The 23,949-nt window shown below is 35.3% G+C and overlaps 1 long non-coding RNA gene and 1 other non-coding gene across 6 annotated transcripts; both read left to right on the top strand.

Moving 5' to 3' along the window:
- The first annotated feature begins 14,090 nt into the window (after positions 1–14,090).
- LOC147393170 (small nucleolar RNA R71) lies at positions 14,091–14,197 on the top strand. The gene has a single exon (XR_015182471.1). It is a non-coding gene; the product is annotated as a small nucleolar RNA R71 (small nucleolar RNA).
- A 3,407-nt stretch (positions 14,198–17,604) lies between these two features.
- On the top strand, positions 17,605–23,593 carry LOC147393169 (uncharacterized). Of its 5 annotated transcripts, none has more exons than XR_015182246.1 (6): positions 17,605–18,080; positions 18,876–19,003; positions 19,946–20,044; positions 20,721–20,919; positions 22,307–22,375; positions 23,543–23,592. It is a non-coding gene; the product is annotated as an uncharacterized LOC147393169 (long non-coding RNA). The 5 variants fall into 5 exon arrangements; XR_015182245.1 differs by having other exon boundaries at positions 20,222–20,919; XR_015182244.1 differs by lacking the exon at positions 20,721–20,919 and having other exon boundaries at positions 23,543–23,593.
- Positions 23,594–23,949: the final 356 nt, after the last annotated feature.

Below are 23,949 nucleotides of genomic sequence, written 5' to 3'. Positions count from 1 at the left end.
TTTTATTCGAAGGCTTTGAACGTTCTAGATTGTTTTAATACAAATTAAAATGTTGATCGGACTAAAACCCCAAGGAAACTAAGTCCTTGAAACCTCAATCTAATGACACCACAAGGATTGATCGCTTCCTTGATAAGTCGAAGAGTCATGTTTTTTCTTCAAGAACTCGAATGAAAACTCATAAAGAACCCATAAAGAAAACATGAAACAAAACTAAAGTTTCTTTGAATAAACTTCAAAATCTCATAAGATGTAAATTATCAATTGTGTCTCAATTACAAATTGAGGTGCCTTTTTATAGACAAATTAGATCAAGATTAATTCTAATTAGTCCTTGGAAAAATAAAGAAAGTCTAATTAGTCCTTAGGAAATAAAGAATTCAAACTAAGGACAATTAGAACATAAAAATTCCCAATTAACCCTTGCATTCAAATTGATCTTCCAAATTGATCTTTTGCATAAAAAGATAGTTGACCATCCTTGATGAAACTTTGATATCTCCGAAGTTAGCCTTAGAATCTTCTAGAATGGCCTCTTTGTATTGGACTTCCACAATCAAGCCTTGCAATGCCTCTTCCATTCTCTTTGTCCTTGCCCTAGTCATCGGACCGCCAATTCCTTGCAATGGTTCTTGAGAAGACTTGGAAACAGCAACTCGATCTCCATTATTCTCCCCCTCTTCGAAAAGATTCGTCCTCGAATCACCTACATTAAACAAGGATAAATCAGCAACATTAAAAGTTGCACTAACATTACCATAATCGCTTGGCAAATCAACTTTGTAGGCGTTATCATTGATCCGTTCCAAGACTTGAAATGGACCATCTCCTCAAGGCTGCAATTTTGATTTCCTTTGGGTAGGAAACCGCTCCTTACGCAAGTGCACCCAAACCCAATCTCCAGGATGGAAAATAACTTTCAAGCGACCCTTATTGGCTTGCTTAGCATACTGCTCATTCTTTCTGTCAATGTTAGCTCGAACTTTGGCATGTAAATTTTTCACAAAATCTGCCTTTTTCTTACCATCAAGATTAGCATGTTCATTAGTAGGCAAAGGTAAAATATCCACAGGCGTTAAAGGATTAAAATCATAAACAATTTCAAATGGAGAAAATGAAGTAGTTGAATGAATAGTCCTATTATATGCGAACTCAATATGTGGTAAACACTTCTCCCATTGTTTTAAATTTTTTTGAATGATAGCACGCAACAAGGTAGTGAGTGTTCTATTAACTACTTCAGTTTGGCCATCCGTTTGAGGATGTGCAACAGTAGAAAATAGAAGCTTAGTTCCTAACTTACTCCATAAAGTACGCCAAAAATAACTAAGGAACTTAACATCTCTGTCACTAACAATTGATTTAGGTAGCCCATGCAATCGAACTACCTCCTTGAAGAACAAATCAGCAATATGTGTTGCGTCATTGGTTTTAGTACATGCAATAAAATGGGCCATCTTACTAAACCTATCAACAACAACAAATATACTATCTTTACCATTTTGAGTCCTTGGCAATCCTAAAACAAAATCCATAGAAATATCAATCCAAGGCTGATTAGGTACAGGTAAAGGGGTATACAAGCCATGCGGTCAAATTTTAGACTTTGCTTGCCTACATGTAATGCACTTGTCACAAATAGATTGAACATCATGCTTTATATGGGGCCAATAAAAATGCTCACGTAAGATATCTAAAGTTTTTAGGACACCAAAATGACCCATTAAACCTCCCCCATGACTTTTCCTTACAAGTAATTCACGAACAGAACAATTAGGCACGCACAATTTATCTTTCTTGAAAAGAAATCCTTCATGCCTATAAAAGTCACCAGACGCACACTTAGCACATGCATTCCATACTTGGCTGAAATCAGAATCATTGGCATACAAATCTTTAATTAATTCAAAACCAAGTAATTTAGTTTGCAATGAAGTAAGTAATACGTACCTTCTTGATAATGCATCGGCCACAACATTTTCCTTCCCACGTTTATATTTAATTACATAAGGAAATGTTTCTATAAACTCCAACCATTTAGCATGTCTTTTATTAAGCTTACCTTGGGTCTTCAGGAATTTCAAGCTCTCATGATCAGAATAAATGATAAATTCCCTTGGCCATAAATAATGTTGCCATGTTCGAAGAGTTCTCACTAGTGCATAAAGCTCTTTGTCATAAGTAGGATAATTCAATGCTGCCCCACTTAGCTTTTCACTAAAATAAGCTATTGGCTTAGAATCCTGCATCAAAATAGCTCCTACTCCAATCCCGGATGCATCACACTCTATTTCAAAAGCTTTATCAAAGTTAGGCAAACACAACAAAGGTGCATTAGTTAACTTATCTTTCAAAGTTTGGAAAGCCTGATCATGCACATTAACCCAATTAAAAACAACATTCTTTTTAACAAGTTCATTCAAAGGTGCAGCAATAGAACTAAAATCCTTAACAAACCTTCGATAAAAACTTGCTAAACCATGAAAACTTCTTACCTCGTTCGCATTCTTAGGTGTAGGCCAATCCTTTATTGCCCTTACCTTTTCCTCATCAACACTAATTCCCTGCGAACTAACAACAAATCCAAGAAACACAACAGATTCCATACAAAATGTGCATTTCTTAAGATTAACATATAATTGGTGTTCTCTTAACACACTAAATACAGCATGCAAATGCTTCACATGGTCATCAACATTTTTGCTATAGACTAAAATATCATCAAAGTAAACTACCACAAATTTTCCCATGAAAGCACGCAAGACATGGTTCATTAATCTCATGAATGTACTAGGTGCGTTAGTTAAACCGAAGGGCATTACTAACCATTCATACAACCTATATCTAGTTTTAAATGCAGTTTTCATCTCCCTCTTTCATGCGAATCTGATAATACCCATTCTTTAGATCAATTTTAGAAAACAAATGAGAGCTATGCAATTCATCAAATATCTCATCTAACCTAGGGATAGGATGCCTATATTTTACCGTTATCTTATTAATAGCTCGACAATCCACACACATGCGCTATGTTCCATCTTTCTTTGGTACTAAGAGAACAGGAACCGAACATGGGCTGAGACTTTCCCTTACAAATCCCTTCTACAATAGTTCATCCACTTGCCTCTGTATCTCCTTTGTTTCCTCGGGATTAGCTCTATAAGCAGGTCTATTTGGTGCTCAATTCCTCTTAAAGGAGGTAAACCATGTGGAATCTCCTCGGGAAAAAGATCCTCAAAATCCTGCAATAAAGACACAACAACACTAGGCAAAGATAAGTTAAGATCGGTAGTGGAAAAATAAATATCTTTGTACATAAGAACTAGAACTTGTTAGCAAGTACACTCAGTACCTTATTCTTCTCTCCATGTTCCTAACTTTGCTCTCCTTTTTGCTCACACTTTTGTTTCTCTCTCTTTTTGCACTCACTTGCTATCCTAACCTGGTCTTCATAAGCTTGCAAAGGTTTGAGAGGGGCCAATAAATTTTTCGATTGTTCATTACAAAAGAATAACGATTTTTATACCCATCATGCGACACTCTCCTATCAAATTGCCACGGTCGACCGAGCAATATATGACCAGCATGCATCGGTGCCACATCACAAATAACCTCATCCACATACTTGCCTATTGAGAAAGGAACCCGAACTTGCTTGTTTACCTTCACTTCTCCACAATCATTTAGCCATTGTAGCTTATACGGTTTAGGATGTTTCTGCCATTTCAAATTCAACTTCTCTACCAACAAGGTACTAGCAACATTGGTACAACTCCCACTATCAATAATCAATGTACAGACTTTATCCTTCACGTGGCATCTTGTGTGAAAAATATGCTCACGTTGCTCCTCATCTCCTTCATCCTTAGCCTGTATACTCAAAGCTCTCCTGGTGACAAGTAAATCACCATGCACAGGCTCTTCTACTTCAACATCAGAACAATCCTCTAATGGAGGCATCTCGTTGTCACTTGAACTAGCACTTTCAATGTCTCCGTTTGTCAATACAACCATAACCCTTTTGTTTGGGCATTCAGAAGCAATGTGTCCAAACTCTTGGCACCTAAAACACTTAATCTGACGTGACTTAATAAGAGGCTTTGTTTCAGGTCTATCTTTAGGAATAGAAACCGAAGGCTTTGACTTTGCGTCTTCTTTTGGTTTGAAAGGAATTTCGTTGTCCTTCCAATTTGGTCTCCATGGATTATTAGAAGATGATCCAGATCTGAACCTTCTAGAATTGATTTGCTTTTCCACTTTAATGGCTTTGTGCAGTAACTCTTCCATCTCCACATAATGGTGCAACTCAACCATATCAGCAATCTCTTTGTTCAATCCGGCAATGAATCTAGCCATGGTTGCTTCTCTATATTCCTCTATGCTTGCTCTAATCATGGCAATCTCCATTTCTTTATAATAATCCTCTACACTCATGAAACCTTGAACCAACCCTTGCAATTTGATATACAAATCTCGATAGTAATGGCTAGGAATAAATCTTTTACGCATCACTGACTTCATCTCATCCCATGATCGAATAGGTCTCTCACCATTTCTACGCCTATTGATCACCAATTGATCCCACCATATACTAGCATAGTTTGTAAATTCCACGGCGGCTAGCTTTATTTTTTTTATCCTCGGAATAATTATGACAATAAAAAACGTGCTCAACTTTTTTTTCCCACTCCAAATATAATTCAGGATCATTCTTTCCGTGAAAGGTCGGAATCGTCATCTTTATGCTACCCAAATTGTTGTCTTCTTTGAAATCTACTTTCTTATCCCGTCGATAATGTACTCTCTCCATTTCGGAATGAATATCTTCTTCTCTGTCGAACTCATGTCTTCGATATGGTTTAGATTCATTAGAGGATTCCATATTGTCCAACCTTGAATTCAACAATTTAAATTGGTCATGAACGGCCTTAATGAATAATTTTAGGTCGGTCTCATGTGATTCTCCTCCTTCCTTACTCATGGTTGAAACCCTATAAGTTTAAATAAACGAAAACAACAAAAGAATACAACAATCTTGTAAGTCACGAAAAGTGATAAAAATGATAGAATTGGAGGTCGAAACGGCGTGGAACATGGTTATCCTTGTTCAACTTGTAGATCTCGAAAAGAGCTTCGATTTGATATGCACTAATAGTCGTTCCAATATCCGGATCAAAAGTTATGGTCGTTCGAAGTTAATAGCTCCAATTTATCAATTTTCTGCAACTACAAACAGAGAATAGCCATCCTTTTTTTTTTATATATATATTATTCTGATAAGATCGGATATGCAACAATAATTCAGCAACGTGGTTTGTTTGAATGGTATATTTGTATAGACACATTATGGCAGAAATGAACAAAAAAAAAAAAAAAAAAAGAAAAAAAGCAAAAAAAAAAAAAAAGCAATCAGCAAAGATAAATCAGCATTTCAAACAAATCTCTCAGCCCAAAATATAATTTGACTTGAACAACTTGTTAATAGATTTAAAAATCAGAAATCAAAAAAAAAAAAAAAAAAAAAAATTCAGAATTTAAAACAAACTTATGTCTCACGTTCTATCTGTAATTTCAGCATACGTTGTGGTTGAGTTTTGTTTTTAGCAAGAATGAACGTTTTATTCTAAATTCCAGCAAGAACAATCAGTAAGAAATTATTCAAGTTCATGACCCAGCAAGACAATGACCATAAAAAATAAAAATAAAAATTCCAGCAAGAAAACGTTTAAGAACAACAAGCAAATCAGCAAGTACATGTTGTGGCTGAAATTCAGCAATGTTTCCAATCACTTTGACGAAATTCAGCAATGGTGAATGGCGGAATTATAGTTTTTTTTTTTTTTTAACAAGAAATCCACCAAAGAAAGAACAGAGATCTTTCTTGGTCAGATCTGATGTTGCTGGAAATAACATTCAGATATTCATACTTGGATCGTTTAATCGCAACCCAATAATGGAATTGTTGATTAAGTTCCAGCAAATACAGCAACGTGTATGCTCAGCAAATATGGATTGAGAGTTTGACGAGAATATACAGCAACTTTGATGATGGAATTGGTGTTCAAATTCTGTTAAAAAACAACGTAAACTCCGAATGATGATTTACCATCGAAAGTCGATGAACAACACAAAACAGCAGCAACAAATATACCACCTAAAGATTTTCTGAAATCAAAGTTCGATGAACCTCTTTTTTTTTTTTTTTGTCAATGAAAGACTATTAAAACAACTCTACGAACGGAATTCAAGAAGTTCAATTTGCAGATGTACATGTAAGGAATTAGAAATATTGTTGAAGATCGAACATTGATTTCCAATTCAGCAAAATAGAATAACCAATAACACGTGGTGGCTGAATTCCAGAATTTTTTTTTTCAATGAACAACACAGCAAAACAACAATGTCAGTTTTTTCAACATGATACCATTTCTTTCTTTTTCTTTAATCCAGCAAGAAGAAGATACAACAACATCTATTAGAATTAATGTGGAAGCAACTTAGATTAGTAAGAAATTAAAAAAAAACATGGCTGTTGTGGCTGTGTTTCAGCAACAAATCAAGTTGTGGACAGCAACTTTGGTTTGTTCTTGTACACGAAATTAAAATCTGAATCTTTTAAAAACAAAGATGATCATGTAGCTTGTATATCTTAGATTGATTGTTGATGATCAATCACAATTTATAATTTTAGCAAGAAAAATTTCAGAATTCACAAAGAAAATACCACAAAGAAAATGCAAAATTCACAAAGAACTATGTAAGAACAACTACGAAATTCAATGAATGTTCATGGTTTCCAACAAGAACGTATCAAGAATGTTTTGAAATAATAAAAACCTGGTTTCTAGCCATCGTTGGCTTTGAATTGATATGAATTTTGTTGGGGTACAAGGTCTACTTTGTTGAATCTCCAATTGAATGTCACGTAACCCAATCTTCGAAGAATTCTCTTAATGATGACTCATTTTTTTCCAGCAATCTTGGAGCTCTGATACCAAATGATGTGAACCTTCTTGGATTAAGACCTTCTCTTGATGATCTCTTCTAGGACCCTTTTATTCGAAGGCTTCGAACGTTCTAGATTGTTTTAATACAAATTAAAATGTTGATCGGACTAAAACCCCAAGGAAACTAAGTCCTTAAAACCTCAATCTAATGACACCACAAGGATTGATCACTTCCTTGATAAGTCGAAGAGTCATGTCTTTTCTTCAAGAACTCGAATGAAAACTCATAAAGAACCCATAAAGAAAACATGAAACAAAACTAAAGTTTCTTTGAATAAACTTCAAAATCTCATAAGATGTAAATTATCAATTGTGTCTCAATTACAAAATGAGGTGCCTTTTTATAGACAAATTAGATCAAGATTAATTCTAATTAGTCCTTGGAAAAATAAAGAAAGTCTAATTAGTCCTTAGGAAATAAAGAATTCAAACTAAGGACAATTAGAACATAAAAATTCCCAATTAACCCTTGCATTCAAATTGATCTTCCAAATTGATCTTTTGCATAAAAAGATAGTTGACCATCCTTGATGAAACTTTGATATCTCCGAAGTTAGACTTAGAATCATCTAGAATGGCTTCTTTGTATTGGACTTCCACAATCAAGCCTTGCAATGCCTCTTCCATTCTCTTTGTCCTTGCCCTAGTCATCGGACCGCCAATTCCTTGCAATGGTTCTTGAGAAGACTTGGAAACAGTGACATGTCCACTGCTATCCCCACTGCTAACTACCTCATCATCAACTCAAGAGTGCTGTTGTAGGCATACTGATACTCTGTAAACTGCTGGAGCTGCTCACCTTGCTGATTAACCCTTTCTTCCGACCTCTCCATCCGCTCAGCCATAGTGAGAGATCTGGAAGACTGTGGTCTTGCCTATTGACTCTGAACAACTGGTGCCATTCTGTCAACCCCTTTCATACCTTGTACTTTACTGTTAGAAAGTGCAGCCATAGGAGTTAAAGTCTCCTCATCTGCCCCAAATTGGACCCCAACAGCAACACAGAAAGCAGTGATCAAGGAAGGATAAAATAATGACATGGAAGTGTGCTTATAACACTGTATAATATGAGAAGATATGAATTTCCCCACATCAATAGATTTTCCAGTCACAATGAAGTACAAGAGAATTACCCTTTCCTTATTAATATCACCAAAATGCTTTACTGGCATCATTCTAGTCGCCAAAAAATAGTACCAAGCCTTACAGTCCCTAGTGAGCCCAATGCTCGGAAATGTCACAGGTTTTTCTTCTATTAGCTTCCATTGGGTACCTGGTATAGCAATCTCTTGCAATATCTCTTGAGATAATATATTTTTCTCCCATTCAATCTATTATAATCATCTTTTGTAATATCAGGTAAATTAAAAAATTTGTTGATAGCCTCCCCACTAAAATCGACCTGTTTTCCTCTAACAAACACCTTTCTATTATTATGTTCAGGAGCATTGGCATAGAATTCCCTCAGAACTGGTACTATTGCATGCTTAGGTTGTTCACAAAACGTTTCCCATTTCCTCTCCTCTATAATCTCCCTAATACGAGGATATCCTACAGCTGTGACAGTTAATCCCCTTTTTGCTATGGGATTTCTACCAGTTACCGATTCATAGAACCTATTCTGTGCATCTTCACTAATAAATTTCTTTTTATCATAAACAACCCCAGATTTCTTCTTTTTAGAAGTACTTGATGAAGCCATTATAACCCAAATAAAATTCTTCTAATCAGAAATCAACCAAACACAGAATTTCAATCAAGAGAGAAGAAAACCCTTACCACTTTTGCAAACCTCAAACCTCTTCTTCAAATATTGAATCCAAACTTCAATGCAATCACCTTCTTTCCCCCAATCTTAGTAGCAATCTTTCATTTTTCTAAGAAGAACAAGAATAGTGAGAGTGATATGAACAAATGAAAGAAATGTTGTGGATTTAAATAGAGTTAGGGGAGGTAGAAGGTTGAGGAAGATGAAGAGGTGAAGGAAAATGAGAGGTTTTCGGAGAAAAGAAGAGAAAGAGGCGGAGAGAATGTGAGAGGTTTGAAGCAAATGACGGGTTTAACCCCTTAAAATTTCAATTTCGCGACTCGCGCCGCGGTTTTTGCCCTAATTCTTCAATTTGGGGCTTGGCGTCTTTTCTGATTTTGAGAAACCGCTGCAGCGTACATGTACCCACCGCTGCGGCGGAATTAACTGGGCAGCACTGAAATCCTTTATTCTCCTGAAAAATAAAACAAACATAATTAAAATCAAAACAAATAACATAAAACAAATCCTAAACTACCTAATAAAATAAAATAACAACTAAAATAAACTAAAATAAATTAATGAAATCCTAAATCCTTGAAATTTTAATTTTTGGAAATAAATCGGGTTGCCTCCCAAGAAGCGCTAAAATTTAAGTCTTTAGCTAGACTTTCTTAAATCTTCACTTCGGAATTGAGAGCAAAATGGACACCCGCTCGGTACTAAAGTTCCCTCTGAAGTGGTGCTTCAATCGTTGCCTGTTTACTGTAAAAATCCCTTTCGACGGATGCTTGACTTCTATTACCCCTGATGGTAAGACCTTGTTGACAATAAAAGGACCGGACCACCGTGATCTTAATTTTCCCGGAAAAAAGTTTAAGTCTTGAATTGAAGAGGAGAACTTGTTGTCCTTCTTTGAATTCCCGTTTGTGAATGTGCCTATCACGCCATCTCTTCGTCTTTTCCTTGTAGATCCTAGCATTCTCATAAGCATCGTTCCGGAACTCTTCCATCTCATTTAGTTGTAATAGTCTCTTCTCCCCTGCAACCTGTAAATTGAAATTCAAGAACTTAACAGCCCAATATGATCTATGTTCCAACTAAACTGGGAGATGACAAGATTTTCCATAAACCAATTGATATGGAGACATTCCAATAGGTGTCTTGAACGCTGTCCGGTAGGCCCATAGAGCATCATCCAATTTGCTTGACCAATCCTTCCTTGAAGAATTGACTGTCTTCTCTAGAATCCTTTTTAGCTCACGGTTGGATACCTCAACTTGACCACTTGTCTGCGGATGATAAGGTGTAGCCACCCTATGTGTCACTCCATATTTGCTCAGAAGTGAATCAAATTATTTGTTACTGAAGTATGATCCTCCATCACTTATGATAGCTCTTGGTGTTCCAAATCTTGCAAAAATATACTTCTTAAAAAATCTCACCACCACCCGAGCATCATTGGTTGACAATGCTACAGCTTCAACCCACTTGGACACATAATCTACAGCAACCAAAATAAAACGATTAGAAAAAGAAGATGGAAAAGGACCCATAAAATCAATACCCCAAACATCAAACAATTCAATTTCCAAAATATTTGTTAAAGGCATCTCATTTTTCCTAGATATATTCCCAACCCTTTGACATTTATCACAATTGGCAACAAAATTATATGAATCTTTAAAAAGAGTAGGCCAATAAAATCCTGATTGTAAAATTTTTACTACTGTCTTGGTTGCTCCAAAGTGTCCTCTAACTTCGCGAGAATGACAATGTTGAAGAATACTTTCCATCTCCTCTTTCGGCACACATCTTCTAGTTATACGATCACCACACATCTTATAAAAGAATGGATCATCCCATATAAAATACTTAATATCTGAAAAGAACTTCTTCCTCTTTTGGTGGGTGAGTTCAGTAGGCACAATCCCCCTAGCCAAATAGTTGACAAAATCAGCATACCATGGGGCTTCTCCAACTGCAAACAACTGCTCATCCAAAAATTTCTCGTTAATATCCCCATCAACTTCTTCATTTGGCTGCACATGCTCCATCCTAGAAAGATGATCTGTAACTACATTTTCGGTTCCTTTCTTGTCCTTGATTTCTAAGTCAAATTCCTGCAAAAGTAAAATCCATCTTAGCAACCTTGGCTTTGCATCTTTTTTAGCAAATAAATACCTCAAAGCCGAATGATCGGTGTAGACAATCACTTTAGAACCTATTAAATAAGATCGAAATTTGTCAAAAGCATAAACAACTGCTAAAAACTCTTTTTCGGTAGTTGCATAATTCAATTGAGCCTCATTTAAAACTTTGCTAGCATAGTAAATCACATGAAAGACCTTATCTTTTCGCTGTCCTAAAAATACACCTATAGCATATTCACTAGCATCACACATCAAAGTAAAAGGCAATTCCCAATCGGGTGCAGCAATAATAGGAGAATATATCAATTTCACTTTAAGAGTTTCAAAAGCATCTAAACATTCTTTGGAAAAATCAAAAACTGCATCTTTCACCAACAATTCACAAAGAGGTTTAGCAATTTTAGAAAAATCTTTAATAAATCTCTGTAAAATCCTACATGTCCAAGAAAACTTCTAACTTCCTTAACATTGCTAGGCGGTGGAAGCTTCTCAATTACATCAATTTTTGCTCGGTCCACCTCAATTCCTTTAACAGAAATTCGATGTCCCAGCACAATTCCTTCTTTTACCATAAAATGGCATTTTTCCCAATTCAAGACCAAGTTTGTGTCAACACATCGCTGCAAAACCAAAGAGAGATTAGAAAGATAATTATCAAAAGAAGAACAAAAATAAAAAATCATCCATGAACACTTCAATGTATTTTTCAACCATATCGAAAAAAATTGACATCATGCAACGTTAAAAATAGCAGGGGCGTTGCACAATCCGAATGGCATTCTTCTATAAGCAAAGGTTCCATATGGACATGTAAAAGTGGTCTTCTCTTGATCCTCCGGTGCTATTGGAATTTGATTATAGCCCGAATATCCATCTAAGAAACAATAATAGTCATGCCCGGAAAGTCTCTCCACCATTTGGTCAATGAAGGGCAAAGGAAAGTGATCCTTTCTTGTGGCATTATTGAGTTTCCGGTAATCTATACAAACTCTCCATTCGGTCATCGTTCTTATGGGTATAAGCTCATTATTGTCATTCTTCACTACGGTCATACCACTTTTCTTAGGAACCACTTGGACCGGACTTACCCATGAACTATCCGAGATTGGATAAATTATACCTGCATCCATAAGCTTCACAGCCTCCTTTTTCACGACTTCTTGCATGGAAGGATTTAATCTTCTTTGAGATTGCACCAATGACTTGTAGCTCTCTTTCATCAAAATCTTGTGCATACAAATAGATGGGCTAATTCCCTTGATATCATCAATAGTCCATCCAATATCTTTCCTATGCTCCCTTAAAACCCTCAATAACTTTTCCTCCTCCAAATTATTCAAAGAAGAGTTAATAATAACAGGATAATAACAAGACTCTTCTAAGAAAGCATACCTAAGATGTGATGGCAATTGTTTAAGTTCAAGTTTAGGAGGTTCCTTTTTAGATGATGGTTCATTAACATGCACAACTCCTAACTCTTTAAATTTAAGCCTTTTTGGAAACTCACAAAGTGGCAAAGCATTAAGATTATTCACACATTCAATTATATCTTTGTCATCACTTAGAGTTCCTAAAGTTCTACTATTTAATATGCAATTTTCCAAAGGTAAGGGAGGAAAAGATTCATTAAAATTTTCAGCTACTACCCTATCCAAAACACTTATTGCAAAACATGCATCAACATCGGAAGGAAATTTCATAGCCTCAAAAATATTGAAAGTTACTTGTTCATCTTGAACCCTTAAAATCAACTTACCTTGATGAACATCTATGAGAGTTCTACCTGTAGCGAGGAAAGGTCTTCCCAATATGAGTGGAACATCCTTGTCTTCTTCCATATCCAAAATGATAAAATCAGCAGGAAATATGAATTTGTCCACTTTTACCAAAGCATCCTCAATAATGCCTCTAGGATGCTTGATAGATCTATCTGCAAGTTGCAAGGATACCGTAATAGGCTTCACTTCTCCTAAACCGAGTTTCCTGAAAATAGAGAGAGGCATCAAATTAATACTTGCACCAAGATCACATAAAACTCTATCAAAATTAAAATCACCAATAGTGCAAGGAATAGTGAAACTCCCTGGATCTTTTAGCTTTTGGGGAAGTTTTCTTTGAAGAATAACACTACATTCTTCCGTGAGCATAACCTTTTCATTATCCACCAATTTCCTCTTGTTTGATAGAATTTCCTTCAAGAACTTGGCATATTTCGGCATTTGCTCCAGCATATCTACAAAAGGAAGATTAATATGTAAGCTTTTAAAAATATCAATAAATTTAGAAAATTGCTTATCTAAATTTTACTTTTGTAATCTTTGAGGAAAAGGAATGGGATTAGAAGATGGTTGTGGAATAGGTTGTTGAATAGGAGCGGTAGCATCTTGATCTTTAAGAAGAGCAGTTTCATCCTCATTTGCTTGCTTGCTACCCCACTTTGATTGTTCTAACTCCTTCCCACTTCTAAGAGTTATAGCTTTCACATGCTCCTTGGGATTCTTCTCAGTATTACTTGGGAGTGCTCCTTGAGCTCTTTCCGTCAATAACTTGGAAATCTCTCCAACTTGATGTTCAAGGTTGCGAATACTTGCACCTTGATTTCTGAAATTGGCTTGGGTATCATCAATGAATGCATTGGTATTTTGCATGAATTGGGTGAAGACCTCTTCTATGATTGGTTTCTTCTCTTGAGATTGAAAAGAAAAAGGCGGTTTTTGCATATTCACATTGTTGCTCCATGAGAAGTTAGGATGATTCCTCCACCCTTGATTGTAGTAATTGGAGTTAGGATTGTATTGTCTTTGATTGTTGGCCACATAATTCACTTGTTCGGAAGAATTTGCTTCATATGGGCCTTGACACTCCAAAGTAGGATGATTCCCTGCACAATTATCACAAACTACATTAGAAACTGCAGCAACATTCATTTTTTTAAAATTATTATTTAAAATAGCAACTTGAGTAGCCAAATTAGTAAAAGCATCAATGTCATGAACTCCGACTGTCCTTTTCTGTGTATTCCTATCAGATTTCAGGAAGTTGTTACTAGCCATGACTTCAATAAGTTCATATCCTTCCTCCGGTGTCTTGTTGAAGAATGCTCATCCACTTGCTGCATCCACCATGGTTTGAGTGTTTGAGAGCAAACCGTTATAAAATGTTTGTACTTGCATCCATAACGGTAGTCCATGGTGCGGGCGCTTCCTTAAGAGATCTTTAAACCTCTCCCAAGATTCATAGAGAGATTCTTGATCTTGCTGTAGAAAATTGGTTATATCGTTCCTCATCTTCGTAGATTTCGCTGGTGGAAAGTACTTAGTCAGAAAGGCATTAACCAGCCCATCCCATGTAGTAATGGTTCCTAAAGGTAGCGAGGTCAACCATGCCTTAGCCTTGTTGTTCAATGAGAATGAAAATAAACGCAGTCTTATGGCATCATCAACCACCCCATTGTACTTGAATGTATCACAAATTTCCAAAAAATTTGCACTATGCAGATTTGGATCATCATTAGCCAACCCCCCAAACTGAACCGAAGATTGTATCATCTGAATGATGGCAGGCTTGATCTCAAAATTGTTTGCTTGAATAGGTGGCCTTCGAATGCTAGAGACACCCACATTAGGAATATAGTAATCCTTAATGCTCTATTTGGGACTGCATCTCCACCACCACCATTATTCTCTTCTTCCGCCATTGCTAAAACTCCTTGTTTAGTTCTTTGCTTGCGCTCCCTATTTAGTCTTCTAAGTGTCTTATTGATATCAAGGTCGATTGGCACTAACTTCAAGCTACTTGTCCATCTCATACACTAAGAAAAACCTAAAAAGAGAAAAAAGAATAAAGTAAGAATAAATAAAAATCAAATTAGTAATAAAAGCAATTTGTATTAATATTAGTAATCTTTAATCCCCGGCAGCGGCGCCAAAAACTTGATGCGTCTGATTTATGCTAGCAAGTGCACTAATCGTTTCAAGTACTAATATAAGATATCGTTCCCACGAGGATTAAGTTATTAAGTACCAAAAATAATCACTTAAATTACTATTTGATGAATCGAGAATTGTAGAATTGCAAATTGAAATAATAATGAAATAAGAAAGAATGGATTCTTACGGATTAAAAACCTAGGGCTTTCGACTTCACTACAGATACTCCTACGTAATTGATTATTCAAAGTAATTCCTACTTTGCCTTATTTGAAAGTTTTATTCCCTATACTAACTAGTGTTTTCTCTCGAAATATGCTAGATTACTCCTTTAAATATTAACTCAACATATCTCTATGTGAATTTAAATACCAAAGAGTCATAAAATCTATGGAATTATCGTAAACTGAATTACTAACCTCTTAGAACATGCTAAAGTACCTCTACCGTTCATTCATTTCAACGTGATCTATTTTATTGATCTAACCTAGATTCTAATTCTCATTATAAACCTAGATCAATAAATCAATCAAAACTTTGGCCTTCAGAATTGACAACATTAAACTCAAAATAGACACACAAATAAGTAATTGCAAAACAAAGAATTGAATTTGAGTAGAACAACTACGAAATTGTATCTGAGTTACATCTCAATCCTAGAAACGAAATTTAGTTCATAACGAAATACGAAACAAACATCTTGAAATTAAACATAAAAGAAAGGAAGAATAAACCAGTAAAATTTGAGATTGCCGTAGCAATCACTTGATCTCGTCTCCCCCTTCTTCTCTACCCTCCAAGATATTAATAAATCTTAAAAATCAACTACTTATAGCCTCCATATGTTCTGAATACAATTGGGGTTAAATCCCCTTTAAATCGGATCTAAACGATATGATTAAAACACGAGACGAAGTGTAGAAAATGGGATAGTGTCGCACGCCACGGTAGGAATGTACGCACCGCTACTGCGACGAGCTTCTGTCTTGGGGCCTTTGTTGATTTAAATACGAGCGCCGCGGCGGACATGTATCCACTGCTGCAGCGGCCTCTGCCGCTTGTACTCCATTCTCCGAAACTTCATCTTTTCTTTCGATTTCACCCCGAATTGCTTTCTTTTTGTATTCTTGGCCATTTATTACCTAAAACAATAAAAAAAATGATTATTAAATAAAATCACTCTCAAATTAACAAAATGTCAAGTAAAATTACATAGAATAAGTCGTTACAAATCGAGTTATCAGTTGCTAGTACGTGTGACTCGCTTAAGACCTTTAAAATTACCTGCTGATGTTCCTCTGAATTTTATAGGAGACCTAAGATACTGATCTGTGTTGGGGTCTTGTTCAGCTGTTCGACTATATTGGACTTACTTTTATGAATGAGTTTGATGAAGTCTGTTGCCTCTTTGTCTGTCATTTTATGTTCTTTTCTTTGTCTTGACATATCTTCCTCAAACATTTTATCTTTTCCTTTCTCCCTTATCTTTTCCTCATTATCTTCTACTACTTCTTTATTCTTTTCTTCGACCCTCACTGCTTTTTCAGTGTTTTGCGGCATGCCCCAGTCTTGGTCATGTGATCAATATCTACTACCATAGCTTTCTTCATTGTTTCTACTCCTGCTGAAGTGACAATGCTCATTTCATATTTCATGGGACTACCTGGTTGGAAATGTAGGGGAATTGTTTGGGAGAGTGTATGGTTATTGGGGGTGGTTCAAGTTTTACATGGAGGATGAGGGGTGGTGGTTGTGATTTGGATGTGAAAGTAGTGGAAGGAGTTGCTTGATGAGTTGATAGAGTACAAGGAATGACAAGTGGTAGTCGTAAGGATGAAGTGTAAGGTATGTGAAGAGGTGGGCGAGATAATGAGTTCTGAGGATTATGAGATGTATATAGAATGATGAGTAGAGGTCGAGCGATGGAGCTTGTAGATTGGTCATTAAAATAGATAAGCAGGCCAGATATCCTGAGAGGTAGTGGGGTGGAGTCTTCAGTGTATCGGGGGAGAATATTAACAGTTGGGATTGCCGACTTCTTGGTTAGGTGGACTTTGACTTTCGACCCTATGGGAACTATTAGCACTGAAGGGTTGAACCGGATTCCTTTTTCATAACCATGTTTACTGTGGGTCCGTTACCTCTTCCATTATGGACAGGCAGAGAATTCTGATTGATGTTTAGCTGTAGAGCTTCGTTTGCTTGACCTTCCAATATAATGGCATTCCTATCAATAAGATTATGTACTTAGTGTTTGAGCTACCAACATTGATCAGTAGAGTGCCTTGGTGTACCCATATGGAACTCGTAGAATAAGTTAGGATTGTATTCCAGTCCTTTAGAAGCTTCTGGGTTCGGTGGTCTTTTGGTGAGGTACTTTCCTTCGAGTAATGTAAGAAGTAGTTTTGACAGTGTCATTGGTAATCTGGTAAACACCCTGTTAACTCTATTAAGCCGTGTTTGCTGATTCTGCCCATATTGTGGTGCGGGCTGTGTTGGCATGGCTTTTGGAGGAACCATCCAGAAATGATTATGCGGTGCTAGAGCCCAGGCAGCTCGAGGTACTAGCGTCCAAGGGACTTGTGGTACTTGTGGCCTCTGAATTGGTGCCTGAATAAAGAGAGGTTGGCTGGGTTGTACATTGTTGACTTGATTCTCCTATCTTTTCTTAACTAAAGGTACTAATTTCACTACAAGAAAAAAGTGACTTAGAAACAATACTTTAATACGGCTTGGAGCCGTTTCTTATTGAAAACGGTGTTAAGCCGTTTCGCTATTACAGATCGTTTCTTCAAGCTGATTTTAGATCAGGAAGATCGAGAGAAAACCATTTTAATTTCACATTCCAACAGGAACAAATAAAACAGAACGAGCCCTAAAGCTGGAGATAAATTTTCACCTTCAATTCTCTCATCTTCGATTTCCCCAAGTTTTTTATTCTATATCGATTTCTCCCATCTCCAATTGCTCACCATCTTCGATTTCAAACCCTAACGAAGCTCGTTTTTAATTCTCACAAAACCCTAACAATCTCTCACCTTCGATTTCAAAATCCTATTTGAAATCAGGTATTTCAATTTCATTTTTCTCATCTTGATCTCGTTACATAGCGAGGAGCTACTTTGAAGGAGCGAGTGAGGATCCTTTACCGAAGAGCCCTAAAAGATACTCTAATCTTCTTCTGATCCACCATTTTCATCAAAATCCTATTTGGAATCAAGTACATCATTTCTTCTATCAAGATGTAAGCATTTAATCCCTCTTTGATTTATAATTCTCCTTCTGATCCATCATTTTCATTTTCTCTGATTTGATGCTAATAAATCTGGGGTTTCAAACCAACGACCGTATATCTTCTTGAATCCTTCTGATTTTTTTTTCTTCACAAATTGAATGTTTTTATTACTGATTTCTTGGTATATTTTCTCTTAAAGAGAGAAGTTTGAAACCAATAAGCATGTGGTATGTTTTCAATGGATAAATTAGAATTTTATCATTTTTTCGTAATTACATGAGTGACAAAGTTCCTGTTGAGCATTCCAATGCTCTAAAACCTTAAATATTTCTGAAAACAAAATAATAAAAAAGGATCTGAAAATAATATTAGTTTTAAATAAATTAGTCAAATTTATGAAAGAAATGATAAACGTGTTTAAGAGATATTCTTTTTATGATTTTTAAGATACTAGCCAATTATTATACGTTGTTCGTGAAGCGAAATATCTTCTTTGATCTTTTGAAGATCTTTATCACTTGTTTGCATATCATATTTTGTTTTATATACTTCAATTCAATAATATATATTATTAATGTGGGATTGGTCTACAATCGTTCAACCGAACAAGTAATAAGAGCTTCAAGAAGGCTTTTTGATAAGGAAAAAGGATCGAAGCCAACCCTTTCATCCGTGATGCAATTTTTTTTTTAAATAATCTTCCATATTCTACCAATCAATCTGATTTGGCAATAATCTGTGAGAGAGTTGGATATTTTATCTTTGGAACAAGAGTTGTAAAAATGGAATTATGTTTTGAATCAGTGAAAGACTTTCACCAGAACACTTTGAACACCTCCATGACATTGCGGTTCAAAATGTGCCAACACCTCTTGAAAAACTCAATGGAGGCCTTGGAGCTCCGTTGCCTCCTAGCTCCCTCACCACCAAGAGTAAGACCTTCTCAACAACATTATTCTCCAACCATCAACTTTGGGTTTTACTTGTTTTTTGCTAGGCAAGCGAGGGTAAGTGATTACTATAGATGGGTTCAATGAGTTTGAACCCTGGTTGTGTTAACATTCAAGAAGTATTTTGCTTTTAGTCATGTTTTATTTTTTTGTTATATTTAGGAATTCAGGATTTGCTTAGTATATTCACATTCCTTTTGTATTCGATGGAAATTGATATTTAATAAAGTTCTTAAAACTTCTTCATTTAGTCCTCTTCTTATTGACAGGGGAATGCTTGTGATCAAATGAAAAAAAAAAAAAAGATGAGTTGATATTTAATAAAGTCCTGAAAACTTATTCATTTGTCTAGTTTTTTCCTTTTATCATTTTTTAAGGAGGTAAAATAAGTTAACAAACCTAGGATAAACATATGAATATTGGAAATTTTACGTCATTCTTTTAGTTGGATTATCTATTTTTCACACAAACTTCTTTGTTATGCTTCTTTCTCTTACCAATAAATTAACTTCAACTCAAAATGAATATAGCAAACCGGGGTGAGGTTCGTGAAATTGAGACTCTTTGTTGCAATTGTTGATGTGATTGATTAACAGGATGTTAGGTTGATTGAGAGGTTATTTGTGTCGTATAAAAAGAACCCAATTCTAGCTTTCATTTCGAGGAATTTGATGCAGTCTCAATATTTAAGAAATAATAGATTTAGATTCCTCCCCTTTAATTGACTCAAGCCTTACATCTGTTTTTATAAACTTGCAAGTGTACAGAATTAATGTTATTAAGGTAATGAGGTTGTCCTCTTGAAGAAGAGAAATAAACTAGACGCTTTAACTTATTTGCTCTTTTGTTTTCTTGGAAAATAAGTGTTGTGTAGTGGGTTCTATATTCTTTGAAATTAGGACTAAAAAGGGTTATTTCTTGCAGATCCTACTTACACCTACTCATCTTGGCATAGTCGTAGAATTTGTTGCTTGTGATGAGCTCTTTAAGAGGATATGCAATGCTAGTAGATTCAATGACAAGGTACACTTAAGAGGGCATTATTCTGATGAAAACATTACATGTCAGGTTTACAGAATCCTACGCTCCCCTTGTTGAAATATTGTTTATTGATAGCATTGATTGATAATGAGAAACTTGAAATATTGTTTATCTGAACCTTTTTGGAGGCTGCTACATTTGTATGATGTCAAATTTCAGGTGCTTCAATCTGTCCTATCCATAGCAGTTGAAGAAGTTGTTCTCTATGGAAACTATTCTTGATAGAGGTCAAGCCCTATTATTTATTCTTAGGATTCTATTTTATATTTGTTACCATTCTCTCTATTTTTCCTCCCTTGAACAAATAGTACTTCCCTTGAACAAAGATCAAGAATATGGACTTTTGTGAACCATAAACTTCATGTTGGTTTGCAAGAGCTCTAATAAAAGTTTCAAGTTGCATTATAACTTTCAGCCACCTCTGAATAAATGTCAGCTTATAAAAGTATATGATTCATTACACTTCATGTTTTATCCCTTAATACCAATGCATGTTTTTCTTCAACCAATTTATTCCTTGAACAATATCTAGGATTGCATAGTACAGGCCTTTTTATGTATTACATAAATGTGATCCAATTTGCATTGAAGTATATATGATAACTTAGTACAAGTTTGCATGTCCACCTTGGTTACTTCTTGATCATGTGAAGCTCAGTGGGTAAAACATCAACATCACATATAAACCAGACGGGACACACATAGTTGTTGGAAACAGGGTTTGTTTTACCATCAATTACAAGTAGTAGAGCCAATAGGTTGTGATATGTGCAGAATGACAAACTTCTTGGAGCTGTGCTACTTGCAAGGTAAAGGCTTCTTAAGAGACTGAGAGTTGTTTCTCTCACTGGTAACAGGTTGGTGCTCACATTGTGATATATATATATATATCCGTTGGTTTGTTAATTTTCATGCTTCATAAAAAGTGGGCTATATATGCCCTGGGATTTTGTTTGAATGATAATGCCCTTACCAGAATTTGCAAATGAAATGGAGATATCTGTGCAAAATTATAGGTATCCAATGTACCACGACATGGTGGACATTTTTTTTATTAGTGTACCTAAGGTAGTGCCATTGCACTTCTTTTTTACATATTAGAAGTGCTTGGATGCACCCCTAGTAGACTAGTTGGTGTTATTTTTCAGTTTCTGCCAATGCTTATCCATGCTAATCACGAAACAATTCTCAATCAGTTCTATGCCGACTTGAGAAAAAGTATTTGTCCACATTGTTGGTCGTATTTCATTTTAGGTTATTATGCATTGCTGTTTCCCAAGTGGGCTCTTCAGAATAACAAGAATGGCCTTTTAAAGCAAAATAGAGATCTGTAGTCTGGGTGTTATAAGTGATGGTTATTATTTACACAGGCACGCATGTTGTAGATTTGGGCCAAAAGTTCGGCTGGATTCAAACTAGGTAATTCCCTAGGGGTTTCCTAGAAGAAAAATGAACTTAATGGGATAATCAACATCATCTATTTCAAGCATTCTCTCTCTGTGACTTTCTACCAGATGCACTTAACTTCAATAGATTGAGACAGATCAAGTTATCTAATCGTGTTACTTAGCAACAAAAAAAGAAGTTATCTAATCATGTTCTATTTATGAGTTAGAGATATATTAGGTGGGACCTATCATATGGTCGGACAGTACTTGAACTTATATTAGATTTTTAGATGATAATCGACCCCATGATATTGAGATTATTGAGATTACCTTTCCCTAGGTGAACAGTCCATTTGCATGAGGTGTGAAGAGAAGTCTCATGAGCTCTCTCTAGGGTGAGGTTGTTACCTTTTTAGATGGATTGGTTATAGATCTGTTATTAGTGTAAGATTCTATTTTTATTGATGAATATTTTTATAAGAAACTATTATATTTCTTAATTGTTTTATTTCTGTCTAAAGTTTGTGTAAGAAAAGACCAATTCATTGGTTGTTGGTTGGGAAATTTGGCACTTTGGCATATATTGTTATTTCTTTATCTATTGTTACATAACAAATAAAGAAAAACCTCATTTACTTGAGGATTCTCGACACTTTATACTGAGACCAAGCACAAACATATGATTGAGCAATGTTTTGTCATTTTTTTTGTAAGTATCTATTTACATTATGGTTATTTCAATTCTTTCTCTTACATATTTTTTCAGTTAATTAGGAATTAAGCTTGGTTGCTGGTTTTTACCTTGAGTTTTTTCTCCAACCCTTATATGGTGGTCTAATTCTGTTTGATATTATAGGCAACTGAAATGGAGAAGAAAGATAAGAAGAAAGGAAGAAAGGGAGAGCGAGACAAAGAAAAAGAGAAAGTAAGTATTCCCTCTAATCCCCAATTTCAAGTTTGAAACTCTATAAATGTCTTCAATGGGCTATAGAAACAAGAAAGGCATGAACACCCCTGATATAAACCATATGTTGTTCCATCCAAAAAATCAGCAGCAAAAAGTATTGACTTCGATGCCAATGAAACATTACTGTTATAATGGTCCCCTTAAGCCTTAGTTTAAAGTCTACATTTTTAGGTTCTATAACTTTGGAATCTATCAATAAATATATATTTTTGTAGTATTACTTTATTTTATTTATTTTTACTATTTCCAACTCTGCCTATGTAGTTTATTGTACGTGAAATGGTTGGTTCAAGCTCTGATATAGTAGACGGGTCATGTTAGGTTAGCAGCTCCCCTAAAATGAATCTTAATCAAACATTGTCCAGGCATATGATTGAATGGAGGAAGAATGTATATGGCTTTTTTTTTTTTTTAAATATGAGAATTGGGATAAAAAATAACATTGTCCAAATAAATTAATGCCTAGACTTTGCGTAGGCTACATCTCAAATGAATATATTAACATTAGTAAGTACATGTATGAAAAAAGTTGACTTGTTTAAGAGCATGTGAAGTGGAAACAAATGAGTTCTTCGTTACAATTTATTTGCATAAAGGAATGACCTTGAGTCTATTGTTTGCTCTAGTTATAGATGAAGTAATCATTCATATTCAAGAGAAAATATACCTTAGTATATGCTATTTGTAGATATGGAGTATCCAGAACAATTACTGAGTATGTTGAATGCAATTTAGAATTGATAGCAACGGAAAAGAATGATACACCCCGCCACCTGACCTCACTCACTATTGGCTTATAACTTCTTCACCTCATCATTTTTTATTGATTGTTCCTCTGATCTGATTTTATGGTTGTATGACATATTCGTAATTTTTGGGTTTATGTGGCTGATATTTATTTTAGGTTTTGAAGCATTACACATTTGCAGAATCTGGTTATTGAAATTCTAGATTGTTAATCAAGTTAGATTTCACTTGCCTTTGATGTTTCATAGATGCCTTACCTTTATAAGGACTTTGAAAGTCATGGTTCAACTATTCTATTATTCTCTTATGCAATGGTGGGATATAATCAGCTCAATATCATGTTATGTTTTATCTTACTTTAAATGTGAATGAAAATAGGGTGGGTGAATGGGGCGACCATGTCATACTACAAGCTGCTGCAGATTCGGTATGAAATAGCAACTACGTTGTCCTTTTATTCATGAAATTTGAGTAGTTCTTTAGGTTCTTGAGGTTTTGTTTCATATTTTAGTGTGATTTTAGTAGTTTGAACTCGAATCTACAAATGATGCTCAGTTTCTCTTCATCTTGAAGTTTTTCACTTTTTTCTACAGCCATTTGAGAACGATCTCTGTCTATTTCTTGAATTTAAGCTAGATTTTGCTTGAATAATGGAGATTTCTAACATGTAAGCTAATTTTATGGTGGAAAACATCTGTTATTGAATAGTCTTGTTAGTTATGTTTACCGATCTTGATAAGTGTCATTGGCTTCATAGTTATTGCATTTTCATGGTGTTTTAGGTT

This window comes from Akebia trifoliata, chromosome 10 (assembly GCF_017979445.1).
Source record: "Akebia trifoliata isolate Shusen 1 chromosome 10, ASM1797944v1, whole genome shotgun sequence".
Lineage (NCBI taxonomy): Eukaryota > Viridiplantae > Streptophyta > Magnoliopsida > Ranunculales > Lardizabalaceae > Akebia > Akebia trifoliata.
Note: the sequence above shows the minus strand (reverse complement) of the source record. Positions and strands in the feature narration are given on the sequence as shown.